The following is a 20,463-nucleotide window of genomic DNA, read 5'->3' as shown; positions in this document are numbered from 1 at the left end:
ATCTGTCTGATTTTTCACTTATACCACACTGCCAACTATATTCTGCAATTCTCCAAATCCCCCAAGAGGATTTTTATTTTTCTCATTGTCACTTATAGCCTCTGCATTAATTTGATAGGACTGTTGTGGCAAAGTACTAAAGTCTAGGTATCTGAGAATAACAGATATTTATTGTCTCTCCATTCTGGAGGCTAAAAGTCCTAGGTCAAGGTGTTGGTAGTATTGGTTCCTTCTGAAGGCTGTGAAAAAGGTTATATTCTATTCTCTTCTTCTAGCTTCTGTTTTGCTGTCAATCTTTGGTGTTACTTGGCTTCTGCTGCATCACTTTGATCTCTGCCTTCATCTTCATATGGTGTTACTTCTGTGTGTGTGTGTATATATCCAAAATCTCCTCTTTGTAAAGACTAGTTATATTGGAGTAGGGGCACACTCTATTCCAGTGTGACTTTATCTCAACTAATTAAATCTGCAATTACCCTATTTCCAAATAAGGCCACATTCTAGGGTATGGAGCCAGGCTGGGGGTGAGGTTGGGGGGTAGAACTTCAAGATATACATTTTGGGGAGAAACAATTTAACCCATAACAGCTCCCAAAGAGAAAACAAATCTTCTCATGTAGGCATATGTGGAGTCTTATAATATTCCCTTCACTGATATGATTTGACCACACAGTAGTTGGTGTGTTGATGGGGTCATTTTGCTGTTATGCTGTCTGCTGGCTTGGACAGCTTACTGCATTCTAATTGTACTGTCAACTCGAACACCCAAAGCTAGTTTACTGATCTGATGTGTTCTCCAAACCACCATCTTTTGATCATTCAAGACTCCCACGATTCCTTATGAGTACTTATATATTCCAGTGGAAAGCTAGGGAGATCTCTGACCAGCAACTGCAGCATTCTGGCTGCACATGCAGTTCTAGCAATTACTGACTTCTCAGTGCAACTTCCACACCCTACTTCGGCATTCAACAACTTCTTTAAAATTACCTAGAGACAGAATTTTCTGTTTTTCTTTCTTCATGACAAATTATTCTCACCTTAGGATTTTTTTTTTATCACTGAAGATTGTTCACTCACATTTCTACTCTTGAGGATTACTTGTCATCACCAAGGTGACATATTCCTGCTTCAGTATGTTTCATTGTGTTTACATTGCTTTTCACAGCATCATCACTGCTCTTGAGCTAGTTAGTTCAGTTAACCTATACCTCACCAAAGCCATCCCAGAAGATGATGGGACATTTTTCCTGCAAATGGCCACACCTACCTTTCGAGGCACCACCAAACTAACTCACTTTGTTCTCAGTTTCTAAGATCCATTACAATATAGCAACTATGAGCGTGTGTTACTTATGTGTTAAATTTCCTTGATATTAATGGGGCAAGATGTCTAGATCTGAAATGTCTGCTTTTTGTCTGTTTATGATTATGCCCTGTTTTTCAGACATGGGAAATTTAAAAATCCAATATTATAGCATTTATAAATATATGTTATGTATATGTAAAGTAATGATATAATATGATATAATATAGTATGTATAAAACACCTGGAGTTCCATGGATTTCCTCAATAATTAATTCCAGTTAATATAGATTTTCATGAAGAAGTAGGATAAAAGTCTAAGTGCTAGCAATATAGAATTGGGCAAGACCAAGTCTTATTTCTACCATCACCCAGTTCTGTGACCTTGAGCAAGTTATTCAACCTCAATAACTTCATGTGCAAATGATAAAAACAGTGCCCACACATAAGCTTGTATTTGTGTAAAGCAGTGTTTCCAAAACTTTCTTAGGGATAAAAAATCATCGGAACACATTAAAAACACAAATTCCAAGACCTCCTCCTCCAGGGAATAAGATTCAGATGATTTGGGTGCGGGGTTCCAAAATCAATATTTTCACTAAGTATCCCAAAATAATCAGTATCATCAGGCAAGTTTAGGAAATATTACTATTTTGCACAGCTCACATCCCATTCAGTAACTGTCAGTGTTATTTCCATTTATCAAAATTCATTCCTGAGAGACTCACAGGAAGGAAATTCTCTCCTCCATGTTGAATGTGGGTCCCATCCTGATTCTACAGCCTGTTTAAGCCCAAATCACTCCTTAGGTTTTCTGTGAAAAAAAAAAGTGCATTCTGCACATTCTCATAGGTGGAGTCTATCTTCCTCCTCAGTAAATTAAATATGAAATTCAACAGCCTCTTCATCTATTTCCACAAAAGCTATATCAGATTGTTAATGAGAATAAGACACCTTACTAAAAAGCAGGGGTCATGAGAAGGAATCACATTGCACCTCTAATATCCTTACTAGACATTCCATATATACTTTCTCATCTCATAGAAAGCAACTCAGTCTTCTGTTCTAAAACTTATTTCAATTCTCAGGATCTTGGGTCTCACCTTTTAACACTAAAGCCTAATAAGATATTTTTTTCTAAACAAAGTTCTCTCTTCTATAAGTTAAGATTCTTTTTGTTGAAAGTTACTAAAACCAACAAATAAACTTAAGCCACAAAGGGGGGCATTTACTGGCTCATGTGACTGGGAAGTTGAGAGTAGATCAAGACTCTCACTGACAGACCTTCTTCTCTCTGGATGTTGGCTCTTCCCTCAGACCTGTCGTGTTGTAGGAAATATGGCAACTGGCAGCCAGGAGTCATATCATTAGAACTCACAATTCAATGGAACAAGAGACTCACTTAATATATTATTGTCATACTTTAGAATAAGGATGGACCCTTATTCAAAGTTTGAGTCAGATATCAAAACTTATGACATCACACACATATATCATGAGAATACAAAAAAAGTCTTATTACTCTGACTACATATAAGGCTTTCTGGGGAGACCAGAGCAGGCTTGCCAAACTAGTCAAAAAATGGCTTGAGAGAGCAAGGAAAGGAAACTGGCTTGAGGTTTTTATTGTGATTAGAAAATGAAGCCACAGAGAGTTCCCATATCTGGGCAGGAGCTTATGTGATTTGAATCCCCCAAGCACCAAAGGAGAAACATGGGGCTTTCTTAGTTTGGCCAGATGTGATACAGGAGGGATAAGAGAAAAGTGAGGCCTAAAAGATTGTCAGCAGTCAAACACCAAAAGAATACGTCAGACTCTATTACAATATTATTAGAGTTACATATTCAAATGTCAGAATCATTGCATTTAGAAGAATTCGATACTAGAACAGACATTGTGCTCCCATCTATGGTCATAGGGACAAGATGCTGAAACTGGAGCCCCACCAGATCAAATGCAATGATGGGGAGAAAATAATGGATCCTCAGAGAAAAGACATGCTCTTTCTAGAAGTTGAGGGAACACACAAAGTAGATAGATAGATTAATTAATTAATTAATTAATTTCATACCATATCCCAATAAAAGATTACTGAGCTACTTAATAAGATTTAAAAAAAAAGTCTGCACCTTGTCATGTGTGGTTGGTAGCACAAGTAACAGCAGAGGTGCATAATACAAAAAGCACTGGGATTTCAATTCAAAATAAAGTAGGTAAGAATGTAAGCTCTATCACTAGCTCTGGGGACTTGGTAACAGTAAAAGAAGAAAAGGAAAAAAAAAAGAGAAGAAAATAAAGATGTTTAAAGAGTGCCTTACTAAGTGCCAAGTAGCATACTAACTGCTTGACATGGGTTATCTCATTTAACCTCCCAGAAGAACCTTATGGTCAATACAGTTATAACCTCCACTTCATGCATATGAAACAGAAGGTTAAATAACGTCCCCAAATGCTACCACTAGAAAGTTATGGATCCTGAATTCAACTCAATGAATGACCACCATGGCTTAACTTCTATAAATCTTAGTTTATTCTACTGCAAAAGAAAGATAATAGCTACTGTACAGATTTGTTGTGAAGAGTACATTAGACAGAGAGCATTACGTCAGCATCTAACACATGGTAATACTCTATAGCCATTTATAAGTTTCATCTCCTTCATAAATATATGATGGTAGTTGAGATTGAGAAACACAGTATTTGCTAAGGTTGAGGTAAACTGCATACTTCGGTTGGATGTCAGATAATAAAGCATTCATATTTGGACAAAAACAATAATCATGATGATAAGTTACATTTCTCTGATATAATATGTAAAATATTGTTATAAAATTTTAGATGATTACAAATATATTATTAAACATTTTAGCAACCAAAATTTAAGATTTTGATATTTTTTATCAAAACAACTACTGATCAACCCTATCAGCTTCCTGGTTGCTCCAGAGGTCACTGTGCTGTATATTTTTGATAACCTGAGAGAGGAAAAAATTACTTTACAAGTTGCTCATTTTTCCTCTACAGCTTTCTTCTTTCCTTCATGCTCTTCATACTTTGATTTTAAAATGATTAGTCAATACTTTGTAGGCTATGTTATGCTGCAGTAACAAATTAGCTCTGAAATCTCTGCTCCTCAACCAATCATCCCAACTGCAATTCTAATTTTATTTTCATTATATTATAGAAAGTAGGTTCCATCTCCTCTTCATCTTTACTTCCAGCTTTAACCTAGTTCTCAAGGAGCTCGTGTTCAGGCCCAAACATTTGTTAAAGTGTTTTCAAATTAAGATAATTCTCTTTCTGAGATAAATTTTTGTGGTAACAAAGATACTTTTTCTATCTCTTTAAAAATAAAAATGGTATAGAACAACAATAGCATGATTATTATCTCACATGTTGCAGTTGAATCAAGTTTTACCAGGTGTTGGTATGAAAACAGATAAAATCCAAATTGCCTTTAAATCCATCTATCCCCCATTTGAGACTAATATTTAATTCATAATTTATTAAGTCCAATATACACAGATCTTCCTCTGGCATTGAAGAATACCACTCTGTGATTGAGACTCCAAAAATATCAGACTTGTGTTTAAATAGTTACATATGAGAAACTGACACCCTCTAATCACTAGAATTACATTCTGCATGATAAGAAACTCACACCATAAAAGGTGTGAAGAAATTAGGGTTAGTTGTAGTAAGAGTGAATTCAGTGTGTCTTAGAATAAACATGAAAGAGACAAGATCACATTGGCATTTTTTAAATAATAAATTTATTTTTTATTGGTGTTCAATTTGCCAACATACAGAATAACACCCAGTGCTCATCCCGTCAAGTGCCCCCCTCAGTGCCCATCACCCAGTCACCCCCACCCCCCGCCCTCCTCCCCTTCAACCACCCCTAGTTCATTTCCCATAGCTAGGAGTCTTCATGTTCTGTCTCCCTTTCTGATATTTCCTACCCATTTCTTCTCCCTTCCCTTCTATTCCCTTTCACTATTATTTATATTCCCCAAATGAATGAGACCATATAATGTTTGTCCTTCTCCGACTGACTTATTTCACTCAGCATAATACCCTCCAGTTGCATCCACGTTGAAGAAAATGGTGGGTATTTGTCATTTCTAATGGCTGAGTAATATTCCATTGTATACATAAACCACATCTTCTTCTTTTTCCTCTTTTACTGTCTATGAGATATGTCCAGCTGTCATGTGAAAGAGGGAACAGAAATTTCTATGTGATTCCATGGGATAGAAATAATGCTATATGGTTATGAGCTCCAGGAAGATAAATTTTGACTCTATATAAGGAAAGCCTTTCTAGTATTTGTAGGTATACAATAATGGAATAAGATAGTAAATGTTCTGTCTCTGATGGTGTTTAAGAGGATTCAAGCATTACCAGAAGAATATGGCCAGATGATCCTTCTAATAGAAATAATGACGATGATGATGTACAATACTATACTGAAGCTAAAATATATACTATCATTAAGGGGTGCAAAAAAAACAAAAAGCCTTTATTTACTATAACAATAGCCTCTCTTTGAGTTTCAGAGCTCAAATTCCCGATAATGGCAGTAGAGAACAGTTTCTTCTAGTTTAGTAAAAATATATTTTTGTATAAATTCTGTTGCATTTTTATACATCTTTCAAATGGATTCACAATCTTTTTTCCCTTTCTCAAGGCGATATCTGGGTATACAGTTAAGGATAAGAATACACACAGAGCAGCAAGGGTGGCAAGCTGTCTTCCCAATTCTCACTGGATTATGCTAAAACATCCCCAATCCTGTCTGATTACCAGGTGTCCACAGCAGCCATTTCCTGATATGCAGGTGGCCTTTTCTAGCTTGGTGGCTATTACATTGAAGCCTATGACTGTTACATTCTCCTATCACTCTGCAATCTCTTTGTTCTTGCCTTAGGCCTCTTCATGTCCACCAGTTCTCTCAAAACTTCTTATCTTCCCTGGAACATATGGAAATTTAGATCCTCAAAATGTCACATTCAAGCTGAGTACAACTTAAACAGCAATTTTAGGACCATCTAATTAGCACCTCCTTCCACCGATGCTACTTAAATGATGCTCCTACACCATTTTGGATGCTACACTGCACCAGATAGACAACTTCTCTGAGAGGCTTGCAAGCTTCCTAAGATATACAAGAGAAAGTGAAGCATTGGTCTGGAAAATTTTGGATTTATACAGATATATCTGATATTTTTTGCCTGCCTCTTTTCATTTCCAGTGTTTCTCTCCCCTCCCCCCCCCCCCAAAAAAAAAAAAAAAGATGGCCAAGACCTTGCCTCTTACTCCTTGCTATTCTTATGACTTCTTTCTCTGCTTTTTAAAATCAGTCATCTATTGCCATGGTAATGCTGTATAACAAGTCATTCCAAAAATTAAGTGGCTTAAAATAACTATCATATATATTGATTTATATATTAACAGGCTAAGAGCTGGGGATTGGTGAACTTGGACAGGCTTAAGTTTGGATCCAAACCAACTTCTTCTGTTTCTCATGCTTATGAGTCCAGGAGACTAGTCAGGCCACATTCTTCTCATGACTATGAGAAGTACAAGAGGTCAAGCTCAACCACATAATCACATTCAAACTTGTGCTTATGTTATATCTGTTAGCCTTCCAGTGGCCAAGTACTTTCCACCAACTGTAAGGCCAAAGTAAGTAACATGACCAAATCTAACGTGCATGATAGCGAAATATACTCCATCCTTTGAGATGAGGAAGAGGCAGGTGAAAATATGTGAACAATTATCTAATAAACTTCTTTCCAGTACCAAAAAAGTTCTCTAATTCCTCTTTATGTTTGACAGGAAGAGACATTGGTCCTTCCATTTACCTTCCGTTGAAAAGTTTCCATTGGATTGCTGAAGGGAAAAACATTGAGTACTATTTCAAATATATTATCCCCAAAGTGATTGCTGATATCATTTAGTTCAGGCCTGTAGTAAGTCCTTTACTAGTTCAAGTCATTTAATTCTTAACATAACCTAGAGTAATAATTTATTAGTCCCTATTTGACAACTATGGACAATTATAAAGTTCAAAAACTTGACCAAGGTCATACAGGCAAATGAAAGAGACAAACTCAAACCCACTTCTATATGACACAATAAAGTAACATCAGCAAGAACTCAAATTCAGCAAGGAAAGCTAGCAAAATACTTTGTAATCCCTGAAAATATACTAGCAAGAGAACATTGTTTATTAGAATTTATGGCTAAATTTTAACATTTCCTATAGACTTATTGTTTCAATGCGCATTCATCATATTGTCTTAGTGGTCACTAGCATGCCACTAATTTGTTTTGCTTAGTTACCTTATGCTTTGCTCCAAAATTCATGGTTCATGAGTGAGAAACCAGGACATTTCATTATTTAGCATCATCTAGTCTCCAGCTATAAGGCATTGCTATCTGTCATGGTAACTTTATATCTTAATTTGAAAAAATCAATAAGAGCAATAGGGGCAGAAGTCCTAGCAGTAACAGATCAGGAATGAAATGTACTTGTGCAAAACAAATAACAAAAGGTCCTTCTGAAAGATGTACAGACAAAACATAAAATACCAGAAGAAGTCCCCAAATCTGCCACCATAAGTTATTACTATCACAAGGTGTGATATCAGTAATGACAACAGCAATGATTCAAGTTAATTGAATTCTGAGCTCCTTTACTGTTATCTTCACACCCAAATAGGTGCTCAGGTCTCTTTCTCTGACTGAAATCATCTATATAAATACCTTCCACTCTCTCCTTGCAATGTGCATAATATGTAGGAAATAAAATAGAATTTTTCTTTCTGTAAGCAGTTCATAAAATGGCTGAGTGAGTCCTGTGCCCTCTGCTCACTTTTTTTGCAAAACTGTCCTCAGTTCAAAATAGTACTTTTCATGTTATGTACCAGGCATTGACCCAGTTTCTGAAATACAAAGGTGAACAAGAGATATAGGTCATTGTGTTATAGAGTTCCTATTCTAGGAAAGAAATATAGACAATAAAGAATAAACAAATGAAAGTTTTATATAGTGATACTTGCTATGAATTATTATTGTGATGATGGTTGAGAAGGGGGTGGCAACATTAGTCGGGTATAAATAAAGATTTTCTATGAATTAATATCAACCCAGACAACCAATGTTCTTCTGCAATAACAGACAATCCCCAAATCTCAGCCAGGTTCTCTGTTTCAGGTCAGAACAACCCCCAGGGTAAATAATATTAGTTTGATGATTCAACAACACAAGCTGGTAGGGATCTCCACTTTCCTGCAACTGTACCATCTGAAATAGCCCACTTTTTCACCTGATTCAGCAAGAAGAGAAAGAAGGGGTAGCAATTAATAGCTTTTCACTGTCATTCTTCCCTCACAGCCCATTGGTCAGAACCAGACACACAGCCATGCTCAACATCAACTACTCATTGGTTCTCTGCCCTTGAAGTGTGTCTTTAAACTTGATATACTAGGACATTTTGGCCTGAGCACTCCCCTGTTCATTTCCCCAACCTCTGCACCTCTTAAAGCAGAATGGGGTATGTTCACTTGACACTTGCTTCCAATTCATTTTTTAAAAAATATTTTATTTATTTATTCATAGAAGACACATAGAGAGGCAAAGACACGGGCAGAGGGAGAAGCAGGCTTCCCAAGGGTAGCCCAATGTGGGAGTCGATCCCAACATTCGGGATCACACTGTCAGCTGAAGGCATATGCTCAACCATTGAGCCACCCAGGCACCCCTTGCTTCCAATTCCTGAAAAGCTTTTCCTGACACCATTTATATCCCTCATTTTCTCAAGGATAATTTGTATTTGTGCTTCATAACCCAGGATACTTGTCATTTCCTTTAGACAATCTTCTGTTATTCTCCAAACCTAGGTTAGTGTCCTCTTCTACACTCTTATACTACCTACACTTAACTCTGTACTTGTCACTACATTGCTTATTTCTCTGCCCAGCTCTCCATTACACTGAAATTTATAGAGGTGTAACTGTGTCCTAATTACTGTAAACCAAAATAGGTTTTAAAAAACATAGGAGATAGTTAATTTTTGTTGAAAGAAAAAAGTGGGGAGAAAGATAAACTAGAAGAAAGATTTTTAAGTGTAGTTGACTAAGAATATAGTAACTTTCATTAAAAAATGGAATCATAAGAACAAGCAGGTTTGATACGAAAAGAAAACTATAATTTTTTCAGTGCATATAATATGTCAAGTACTGAATTAGTATTATGAACATTTAGTTAAAATTTGGATATAATGAATTTGAGACTCTATTGGTATAATGAAAACATGTTAAAAAATAGTTTAGACTAAAGTCCAGTTGTCATGAATGAAAGCACAGAGATTTGAAAGTCATTTATATGGGTGATGAATGTTGCATGGTGTGGATCTCTGCATTTCAAATGCTGCATGGCAATATTTGATAGAAATGGATTCTGGTCAAGTCAACAGCCAGCAAGCACTGGGTAATGGTGAAGAAAATGCACATCTGACATCCTTAAACAACATATGACTAGAAATTGCAAAGGGTATATTCTATGGTTAATAGGAGTTAATGAAAAGTGTGGGGCTCAGGCTAATTCCATTATAATTTTTATTGGTATTCAGCTTGATTTTGTTGTCCTGTGCCCCACATCAATTTTACATGCCCCATGATTCCATTCTGCATCAAAGGTAGCTCCATTTCTGAAAACAGTTCAACAGTATCTTTATGATGAAGGGGGAAAGAATCATGAAGATTGAGAGCACCAGGAAGGAGTCAAAGTGGAGAGGGAATTAGGAGGCAGGAAAGGATATTTGGCATAGAATCTTAAGGGGCAGATATATTTCAAAACAGGAGAAAAATAGCCAAAGGGCTAGGGAAGAAACAGTTATGCATATGTGGAGTATAATCAGGGAGTATTTCTAGAGATTGTATCCAAATTCATTAAATAAAGGAAGCAGCTTGAGGAAGAGCAAGGGAAGCAGGAAAGCCAATAAGAATAAATGTAAATTAGCTATTACTTGCTTAATGATGAAATAAATAATTTTCAATTTACAAATTGCCAATGGGAATTCTCTGAAAAGAATAGTTTTATTTACCAGTTGAAATGCTGCTTTTCTGATATGATTTTTTTACATAGCTCATCTTTGATGTAGAACTAGTTAACTATTAGCACAAATCTGGAAAATATAACATATTTGCTGGGTCTGCCAGATTTCAGAAGAATCATGTGCAACTGGAATAGTCAGTTCAGTATACAGTCTTTCAATTCATGATAACAGTCCTTTGAGATCAGTGCTTGAAACCTGTTTCATGCCATTTGTAGAACCATATAGGTTGTAGTCACCTGCAGGGAGGAAATCTTTTGTCCCTGACAACTGAACTTCAGCCCTGTAAATACTGCTGTCATGGGAGTTGTCCCATAGGCCTCTTTGGTTTCGATTTCACTCATCCAGAATTTGCAATATATTGACTCATTCTTTTTTATTTTTTTTAAAGATTTTATTTATTTATTCATGAGAGATGGAGAGAGAGGCAGAGACACAGGCAGAGGAAGTGACCCTGGGGTCACGCCCTGAGTCAAAGGCAGATGCTCAACCGCTGAGCCACCCAGGCGTCCCTATATTGACCTATTCTGGGATGAAGTTTATTTTTTTCCTAAAAATCTAAAAACTCTGAGTTTGCATTTCTAGAAAGTATATAACCAAATTATCTTTGAAGTACATTCTGCAGAACAGTCAGAGTTTTTGTTTTCCTGTTATTCCTTTTTAACTCAGGAATAAGCAAAGTCAAACAGTTTTATTTATAATGAAATTTCTAATATTTTAATATGTTAATGCCCCAGTGGGCATTAATTGTTTCCATAAGTTATTCGAATTTGGAACCCTTTTCATGGAATACATTTTGAAAATATTAATCTAGTTTAAGGCATCACAATGCAGATTTCATTTATTTTGAAAACATCTACTATGTGGTAGTCATTGTGCTAGCATAGTCTGTGGAAGCAGGCTTAATTTCTGTGTGAGACATTAAATTATAATAATTTAATAATTCTGAGTGGGCAAATTACTGTAAGAAAAATACAGGGAATCTAACTTAGCCCAGAAGGTGAAGAAAGGCCTTTCTATGAAATGATGTGTAAGCTAAGACCCGCAGTACTGGTGTGAGTTTGTTATATAAAGAGAGGCAATGAGAACATTCCAGATAGAGGAAACAGCAAATGCAGTGGCTCCAAAGCAGGGAAAAGTAAGGCCAATCTGAACAATTGATAACAATCCAGGAGAGTTCAAGGCCAAGAGACAGCCCTCATAAAACATATTTTCTAGTTGGTGAGAAAGACATTATTCTATACTTGTCCTTCTAATTTCAAACCATAAAAAATCACCTTTTCCAGCAAATGATGAACTAATTGTTCAGAACTGACACATCATTAAGGCTGGGAGACATTTTAGTTCCAACCAGTCAGTGTAAAGAAGCTCTTTTGATTGATTATCCAGAGTGTGTGTGTGTGTGTGTGTGTATGGCAAAAAATAGTACAAAAATCTAAATAAGTTAAATAAAAATGTTCTAAGTTTCTTGCATTTTCCAGGAAATTATAAAACAATAAGTTTATACTACACATTACAATTCAGGAATGCATGCAGTAAAATTATGGTAATTCTAAAGAAAAATAAAAGAGTACATAATTATGAAGTGGCAAGGAAATACCAAATTAAATTCTTTTTTCTGAATTAAAATTTTTTTAAGATTTTATTTACTTATTCATAAGAGACACAGAAAGAGGCAGAGACACAAGCAGGTTCCCCATGGGGAGCCTGATGTAGGACTTGATGCCAGGATGCAGAGATCATAACCTGAGCTAAAGACAGATGCTCAACCATTGAGCCACCCAGGTACCCTCCGAATTAAAATTCTTAATTGAACTTTTGGTTCAATTACGTACAGAACTTGCTTAACCACCAAAAACAATTAGAAAACTGGGAAAATGATATGAAACAACTATTTTAAGACATCAGAATAAAAGCACTGTATTATGATCCCTGAGAAAAGGAAAATAAATGAGGTAGGGCCTACTAGCCCTAGCTTTCCATATGGAGTCGTTTTCAAGACTACAACATAGGATTTAATCAAACAGTATAAATGTCTCACTCAATTCAGGAACTAGAAATCAGAATTAGAGGTAACTGACGTGGCTGGCAGTAGTGGGGCAAACTACCATAGAGAAGGAAGATATGCAAAAAAAGAGATCCAGAAATCTGCATAGGGATCTCTTAAATTGGCTAATAAGTAACAAGCTTTGTATAGATTGGGTAAGACTGGGCAAAAAGAGGCAAAAAGCTATCAAGAACCAGCTGAGCAATTCCAAAGCTCATGCGGGCTGGAGACATTCTAGTTCCAACAAGTCAGTGTAAAGAAGCTCTTTTGATTATCCAGAGCATTCAGTAAGATCCCAGAAGGGTCATACCTTAGCAGCAGAACTAAACTGGCCTTAGAATAGAGACTACCCCCAATCTACTTTCTTTAAAAAGATGAAACAAAATAAAGGAGAAGAAAAGGGAGGAGAAACGTGAAAGGATCAAGATGATACACAAAAGAGCACAAGAAAAGACACAAAATTTCACTCAGAAAGCTGTGCCAACACCAAGGCTCTTAAACATTCACTTTGGGTCCTTCTTCTAGGACAAGGTGAAAGCAATATTATTGGTAAAAAAAAAAAAAAAAGAATAAACAGATTGCTTAGAGCACTACTAAGCAATTGAAATTTAATGCACACCACACATATAATTTTAGATTGTCTAAGTGGCTATGTTGAAAAAAATGAATAAAATTCATTTTAATAACCTATTTAACTTGATATTTCCAAAATACTATAATTTCAGCATGTACCCAAATGGAAAATAAATCATTATTAAGATATTTTACATTTTTTCATGAAAACTCTATAAAATACAGTGCATAATTAGACTTTCAGCAATCTCAATTCAGACTAGCCTCATTTCAAATTTTCTACAGACATAAGTAGCTAATGGCTACTGTTTTGAACAGCACAGACCTAGAGCTGAGAAGTTTGGAATTGTTAACTGTATATAGGAGTTGTTTAGGAAAACCAGTTCCTGAGGACTTTGAGCTCATAAGAAATTGTAGCACCTCTATCTGGATATAAAAAGTCATGATTCTCTTGGGAAAGTACCTATAGGACCAGAGTTTGGAATCAGCTCCTTGTGATCTTCCAGGGTATTTCTGGGCAATCCTGTTTTGTTGTATCATAAAATAATATTGTTAATATCCAAAATATTTAAATTATTTAATATTTAATTTAAAATGTTTAATTGATGAAAGAGGTATGTCTTCTTTCATTAAAATAATGTAGCTCTTCCATGAACTACACTAGACTGTGAGATAAACAGAAAAAACCCATCCAATCTTTCAGAGTCATTGACCACCAGATGTCACCAATGGGAATCATATGCAAACTGATGAAGATAATTTCCATAATGGATCATATTTAATGAAGGTATACATTTATTACAAAAAGATCACATACTTTACTATTGTCTATAGGCAATATACTATAGACAGTCATAAAATTGTGGTCTAAGAACTATAAATAGAAAATGAAAGGGAGTAGCTTCTGGTTATAAAACTGGTTGTTGTAAAAATTCATAGATCTTAGTCACAAAAGGAAGAGAGATCTCTTTCAGTCTCTAATGGTAATTAGCCACATTTCTAAAAGACACAGAGCCAAAAATACTTAGCAGGCTTGTTTGGGTGAGTACAAGGTGAATATTGCTTGGCTCAGTGACTATAGAGCTCCTAAAGACTATGGTTAAGTCTCATCAGTATACGTGCTTATTGAGTCTGAATTTCTACTTCCAATTTAATATTCAGTACCTCATTAGCAATTTTCAGATTCCTTAGAATGCTTCTTTAATCTGTCTATTTTAGGAGTATACAAGAAAAATAACAGTATTTATTTAAAATGAGCACCTAAAACTTCTTCAGTGACTCTCACAAGATTCTTCCCTATAGACCCAGGATCCTCAATTGAAGGCTGTAGCAAATACTCCTTTCTAAATGGCTTTTCTATCAGGAAGTTGGTGCCACCAAGAACATAAGTTCATCTCCAGGTTCATTCCCAAATATGACTATGTAACTTTGAGCTAGAGGACTTGATATCTGCACATTTTTTACTTGGATGCAACAACAGCAGTCAGAATAAACCTAATGAGGGTTTATTAATCTCTACAAAATTATTTTTTATTATTTTTTATCTCTGCAAAATTATTAATAACAAAAGACAACAATACTGATATCCAGTATCTAGTGAATGTTTATGACATGCAGGCATTGATCTAAATATGTCACATGTTTCCGTAATTCTACTTGCAAAACCACCTTTAAAGGAGGTATTCTAGGTTCCCTCTGAGGGAATATTAGGGGGGAAAGTAGCTTACCCAGCTCACCACACTAATAATGGCAGAGCTAGAGCATGGACCTAGACAGTCTGTTTTCAGATCTCATGCCACCTCCTGCTACATGTACTGCACTTACTAACTCTCATTTATGAAGATGCTAAATCCCACTGACACAGTTGACCTGTGAACAATGTCAGAGTTAGGGGCTCCAGCCCCTGTGCAGCCAAAATTGTGTGTATAACTTTGACTCCCCAAAAACTTAACTACGAATAATCTATTGTTGACCAGAAGACTTGCCATAAAATAAAGACAATTAATACACATTTTTATATATGTATTATATACTGTGTTCTTACAATAAAGTAAGCTAGAGAAAAGAAAATGTTATTAAGAAAATCAAAAGGAAGATAAAATACAATTATAGTACTATACTGTAAAAACTGTGTGTACGGGCAGTGCCCACAGGAATATGCCTCTTGCTTCAAGTGTTCAAATAGAACAGACTCAGGGATACACCTTTTCCAGCCTCCTATCACCCTCCAACCTCTTTCCCAGTTGCAACTTTTGGAACCATCTTCTCAGCCATCCTCCACCTCAGGACAAGCCAACACTATTTTTGAGCTTAGCTCCTTACTGTCAGTCAACCATAAGCTCTCAGACCGATCAGAATTATTCCACTGAGGTGAAAGCCACCATCAACCACTAATCAGTTTGCCTCCTACACTTACCTCTCTCTGAGTTTCTATTTCTACAGTGACAGTGTAGCTCTGGAAGGCATGGACCACTTCCAGGGTTGGCTGAGGAGAAGCACAAGGGTAACAAGCAAAATCAAAGCAGCAACTGCAATCTCTCTAGGAGGCACAGAAGCCATCCCACGATTAGTGGGTAAAACTCTGGAAGCCATGGAATCCACCATAGTCCTGGAGAAAGACTTCAACTAGGACCTTCTGGAGCTGCATACTCTGGGTTCTGTTGATGCAGATTCCATCTCTGTGACTCCCTGGAACCCCATTTCCTAGATGAAGAGGTGAAACTCATCAAGAAGATGGCAACCATCTAATTAATCTCCACCAGGTAGCTGGCTCCCAGGCTGGGCTGGGTGAGTATACTCTGAAGCACTCTCATGCACTATTAGGTATCTCCAGACACTTAAGCACTACTAGGCATCTCCAGAGCTTAGCAAGCCCCTCTGGCAACACTCTGATGTCAAGGCTTCTGCCTAACCTTTTTCTCTGCAGCCATTAGGCAGCTTTTTTGACCATCTAGAGCCTTCTCCCAAGCCCTGGGCCAAAATCATCTGGGTGGGATGAAGGCTGGTCCTGATACACACCACTATATTTTTATTGTCTAGTTTTCTATTAGATAAGCCTGTAATATTCCATTGTATATAAAATATTACAGCTGTCACTGCTCAAGTTTCTTTCAAACTTACATTTTCCCCATTAAGGTTACGATTTTATTTTCATCTGTCTTTCAGATGAAAAAGCCCAAAAAAGCCTGTCGCTGAAACTGGTATCAAGACACTCTACAGTAGGAACTTTTTTGTTTTTCTTGCAGAGGTATAAGCAAGCATTCTCCTGTGAACCTGCTTCAGAAAAAGCTGTGATTTTTATCATTGAAAACGAGTGAAATAGGATCAAGGGCCATAATTGGTTGCTCACATTCAAGAGCAAGAAAGTTAAAGTCTTTCTCATAAAAGGCATTTTAAAATGTCTGTTAAATTTTATTGGGTTATCAACAGCATAGGAAGTTTCTTTTCATTAATGTCTTGGTTTGATAGCAGTCTAATATGCTAGTATTGGTAGAATAATGGTAATCTTCATGTCCCCCAATTTTTTGATGAATTATGACGTGTCAACCTTTTTTCTTAGTTTAGTATTTCAGTCTTTCTTAGGCTGCTAATCCTTCTTTCTGGTTTAAGATTTAATTAAGTTGCTACCCTGGTGTTTTTTAAGCACTAGATTAATGACCATTTGTCATTAGAGCATTCTCTCCATGGAAGAAAATGCCCTTACCGCTTCCACCTTTAGCTATGACAGGATAGCTACTAGCAGATCAAAAGTCACAACAAAACAACCAGAAAAGATAGGTATTTTAAAAAAATCAATTTAGAGATATTAGAAGGCTTCAACGCAGCCAGGACTTGAAGGGCCACGCCCCTAAAGAAACAAAATGTTTATTTGAATGAACTTGACATCCTATATTAGAGTTTTCCATTTAAGGCATTTACTAAATCTTTAGGATTTTGGCACAAGAACTAAGAGGCTGGTCAGTAAAAGAAGCAGAAATTAGCAGTAAAACTACAATGAGATAATATAATAATGGCTAAAATTAAAGAAGGATATAGCACCAACTGTTCATGAGGTTTTGGAAAACAAACTTTTTACAGTCTTGTGAAAATGGGAGTTGGTACAAGTGTTTGGCAATACTACTAAAATTACATATATGCATAACTTATGATAAAGCTCTTTGGCTCCTACATATACACACTGCAGAGATGCAAAAGTATGCTCATCAAAAAATACGCTCATCAAAAGATATTTATAAGAATGTACATTGTAACAGTATTTATAATACCTCCAAACTGTAAATGATACAAATGTTTTTTAACAGTAGAATGAATTAATTATATTTCCATTCAAAGTAAATATTAACTAGTAATAAGAATGAAGTACTATCACATAAAACAACTTTGATAATCTCTATGAAGGAAATAAACAAAAAAGAATAAAGACTATAAAACTTCATTTATTTAAAGTTCAAAAACACACAATTAATTGGTGGCAAAGAAGTCACGATAGTAGGCAACATCTCCTGCCTTTGGGAAGGGATGTTAAGAAGTAGGAAAGGCATGAGGGAGGATTCTGGGCTGCTGGTAATATTCCACTTCTTGGTCTGAGTAGTGGCACTGTAACCACCAGTGGAAAAAAAAATTCTCTGGGCTATACACTTAGGATTTGGTGTAATGTTGTATTTTATAAATGTATATTTTAGCATAAAGTTTATGCTCTAAAAATTCCATTACAAATCACAAGACAGAACACTGTTTATGTCTTAGGAAAAGCCCATAGAAGTTGTATTTGGTAGTCAGGTTGCAAAAAGAAACATTGATCTCAATGTATTATTTATTCTGCTTAATGTAGACTTTTCTTCTTCCTACCACATATTTTCACCACTTGACATTACATTATTTATGAACAATAAATATATATTGTTTATTGCCTGTCCTCCTTAACTAGTAAGTAAAATACACGAAGGAAAAGTGTGTATTTTATTCACTACTTGTCTGTTTATACATACTCAGCATCTAAAATAATACATTAAAAAAATCCCTCTAAGTATTTATTGGAGGAAGGGAGAGAGGAAGGAAGGAAGGAAGGAAGGAAGGAAGGAAGGAAGGAAGGAAAGAAGGAAGGAAGGAAGGAAATTATTTAAGGCCATTAGTGGCTATTGGTGCTTTCATTTAAGTTTTGTTTGAATTTCATATACACTGAACCTTATAGAAAGTCCTCAATAATTCCCGATCTTAAGCAACATGCATGAGGTAGGCAATAAATAATTAAAAATTTTAAAATTCTGAAAGATAACCTCTTTACTCTGCTTAATAGCTATAGTGAAAACACATAGGAAGACCAGACAGCATTATGAAGGAATTTAATTTGAGGGAATTTCTTGCCAGCCAGATTCCTCTCTGCAAATATTTAATTTCTCAAAGGAGAAAATAGTTCCCCCCTGTCATTCAGAGAAGAAGACAGAAGAAAACAAGGCTCAATGGCTATAGGATAATGATTGGGCTAATGTCCAGAGTAATGTGACCATATGCTGACTGGTATGTACTCCTACCTCAACCATAGACAAACAGTAAAGTCCTGGTGGATAGTCTAAATAAGAACACCCCTTTATGAAGCAAGTGACACGAGCCCTAACCTATGGGCCAGGTGGCCCCAGAGCATGTGACCTCTGGGCCCAGATGAGTAGCATAGAGGAGAAGCCAGAGAGTTCAGGGAAAATCTGTGCAGCCTGCCTGGCATGGGGTGAGACTATAAAAGCAGCCCTGAAAGCATGAGAGAGAGAGAGAGAGAAGGAGCCACAGTAGCCATTACAGGGTATTATAGGGAAACAGAGAGTCACTTAATATAAAGAATAAAGGAGAGACAAATTGGAGCAGAAGGAAAAAACTAACAACTAGAGAATTTCCCAGAGAAAGGGAAAATGAACACATGTCCATTATCAGGGAAGCAAGGCCCAGTTATATAACTGAGCACTGAATAAAGACTGAATCATTTTACGTAGAAAGATGTAGAAGAGGAAAGAGGAGGATGAGTGATGAAGGCAGGAGATCAAATGCTAAGGCACCTTTCCTCATCCAGGGGGAAACTAAATGGACATTTGTTGTGCATTGTAACATCACTGATGTTCAATTTAGCTATTTAGTAAGATCAGTTATTATTTCATTTTAAAGCTAATTTAAAAAATAGTGAGTCTTCAAAAATAATTCTAAAAGATCATTAATTTATATATATATATATATATATTTTTTTTTTTAAATTTCCAAATTCCAGAAGACTGATGCCCAATAAGCCTGTTTAGAATAGAGGCATGTACCTTCCCCACCCAGCAGAGAGGAAATGGGAATGTTATGTGGCAAATTCCCTAAGTAAGGGTATTTGAGGGATGATCATCATCAAGGTCATATTTGAAGGAAGGGGCAGAGTATGGGCAGCCCCAGTGGCACAGCAGTTTAGTGCGACCTGCAGCCCGGGGTGTGATCCTGGAGACCCAGGATTGAGTCCCACGTCAGGCTCCCTGCATGGAGCCTGATTCTCCCTCTGCCTGTGTCTCTGCCTCTCTCTCTCTCTCTCTCTCTCTCTTTCTCTGTCTCTTTCTCTGTGTGTGTGTTGCTCATGAATAAATAAGTAAAATCTTAAAAAAAAAAAAAAAAAGAAGAAGAAGAAGAAGAAGGAACAGAGTAAAACCTGGTACACAAATATGCTTATGTACCGAGTCTATGTGGTTAGAGTTTGGTCTTTCTTCATAAATATGGCTAAAACTCAGTATTGAAATTTTCATTGGGTCAATAGACACTGCTAAGAATTCAAAATGAAAACTAATATTAGAACCCATTAGAAGCTTCTTTTTTAAAAATGCAGGCTCACGCAAAACATACCCTAGGTAGGTTATTAAAGCTCTAAGCCGAAATAATTTTTTTTTCCATAGAAGTTAAAATGTTAATGAAATGTCATTACCAGGGGCAAGGGAAAGGAAAGGATTAAACAAACTACTGTTGTGTAACCCCGACTTAAGGGACAATATCCATGATGAACCTATTATCTCTATTTCCAGGCAAGATATTTACTGAATCCACTTTTTAAACCAGCCAAAATCGCAAAATGCAATTCATTCTTTAAATAATTGGAAATCAGTATTGTGAATGGATTTTGATTGCTCGAAAAAAATGTTAGCTTTTTCTTATTAGCAAGGCACAGCCGAAAATGAAGATGGAAGACAAATAAAATATGGACTTGTTAATGGACCCTGGAAAAATAAATGAGGTTTTCTTAATTTCTTAGTGACTGTGGAAAGAGTGTTTATGTCAAAGTGAAGAAGACAGCTCTGTCACAGCTCTGAAAAGTAAGTAGGAAGCATATAGAAATGAGTATTGAATCAGGTCTTTTTTTTCCTTCCTAGTAACTTTTTTTTTTAATTTTTTTTTAATTTTTTATTTAT

The sequence above is a fragment of the Vulpes vulpes genome, chromosome 1, assembly GCF_048418805.1.
Source record: "Vulpes vulpes isolate BD-2025 chromosome 1, VulVul3, whole genome shotgun sequence".
Lineage (NCBI taxonomy): Eukaryota > Metazoa > Chordata > Mammalia > Carnivora > Canidae > Vulpes > Vulpes vulpes.
This window is presented reverse-complemented; position numbering follows the sequence as displayed.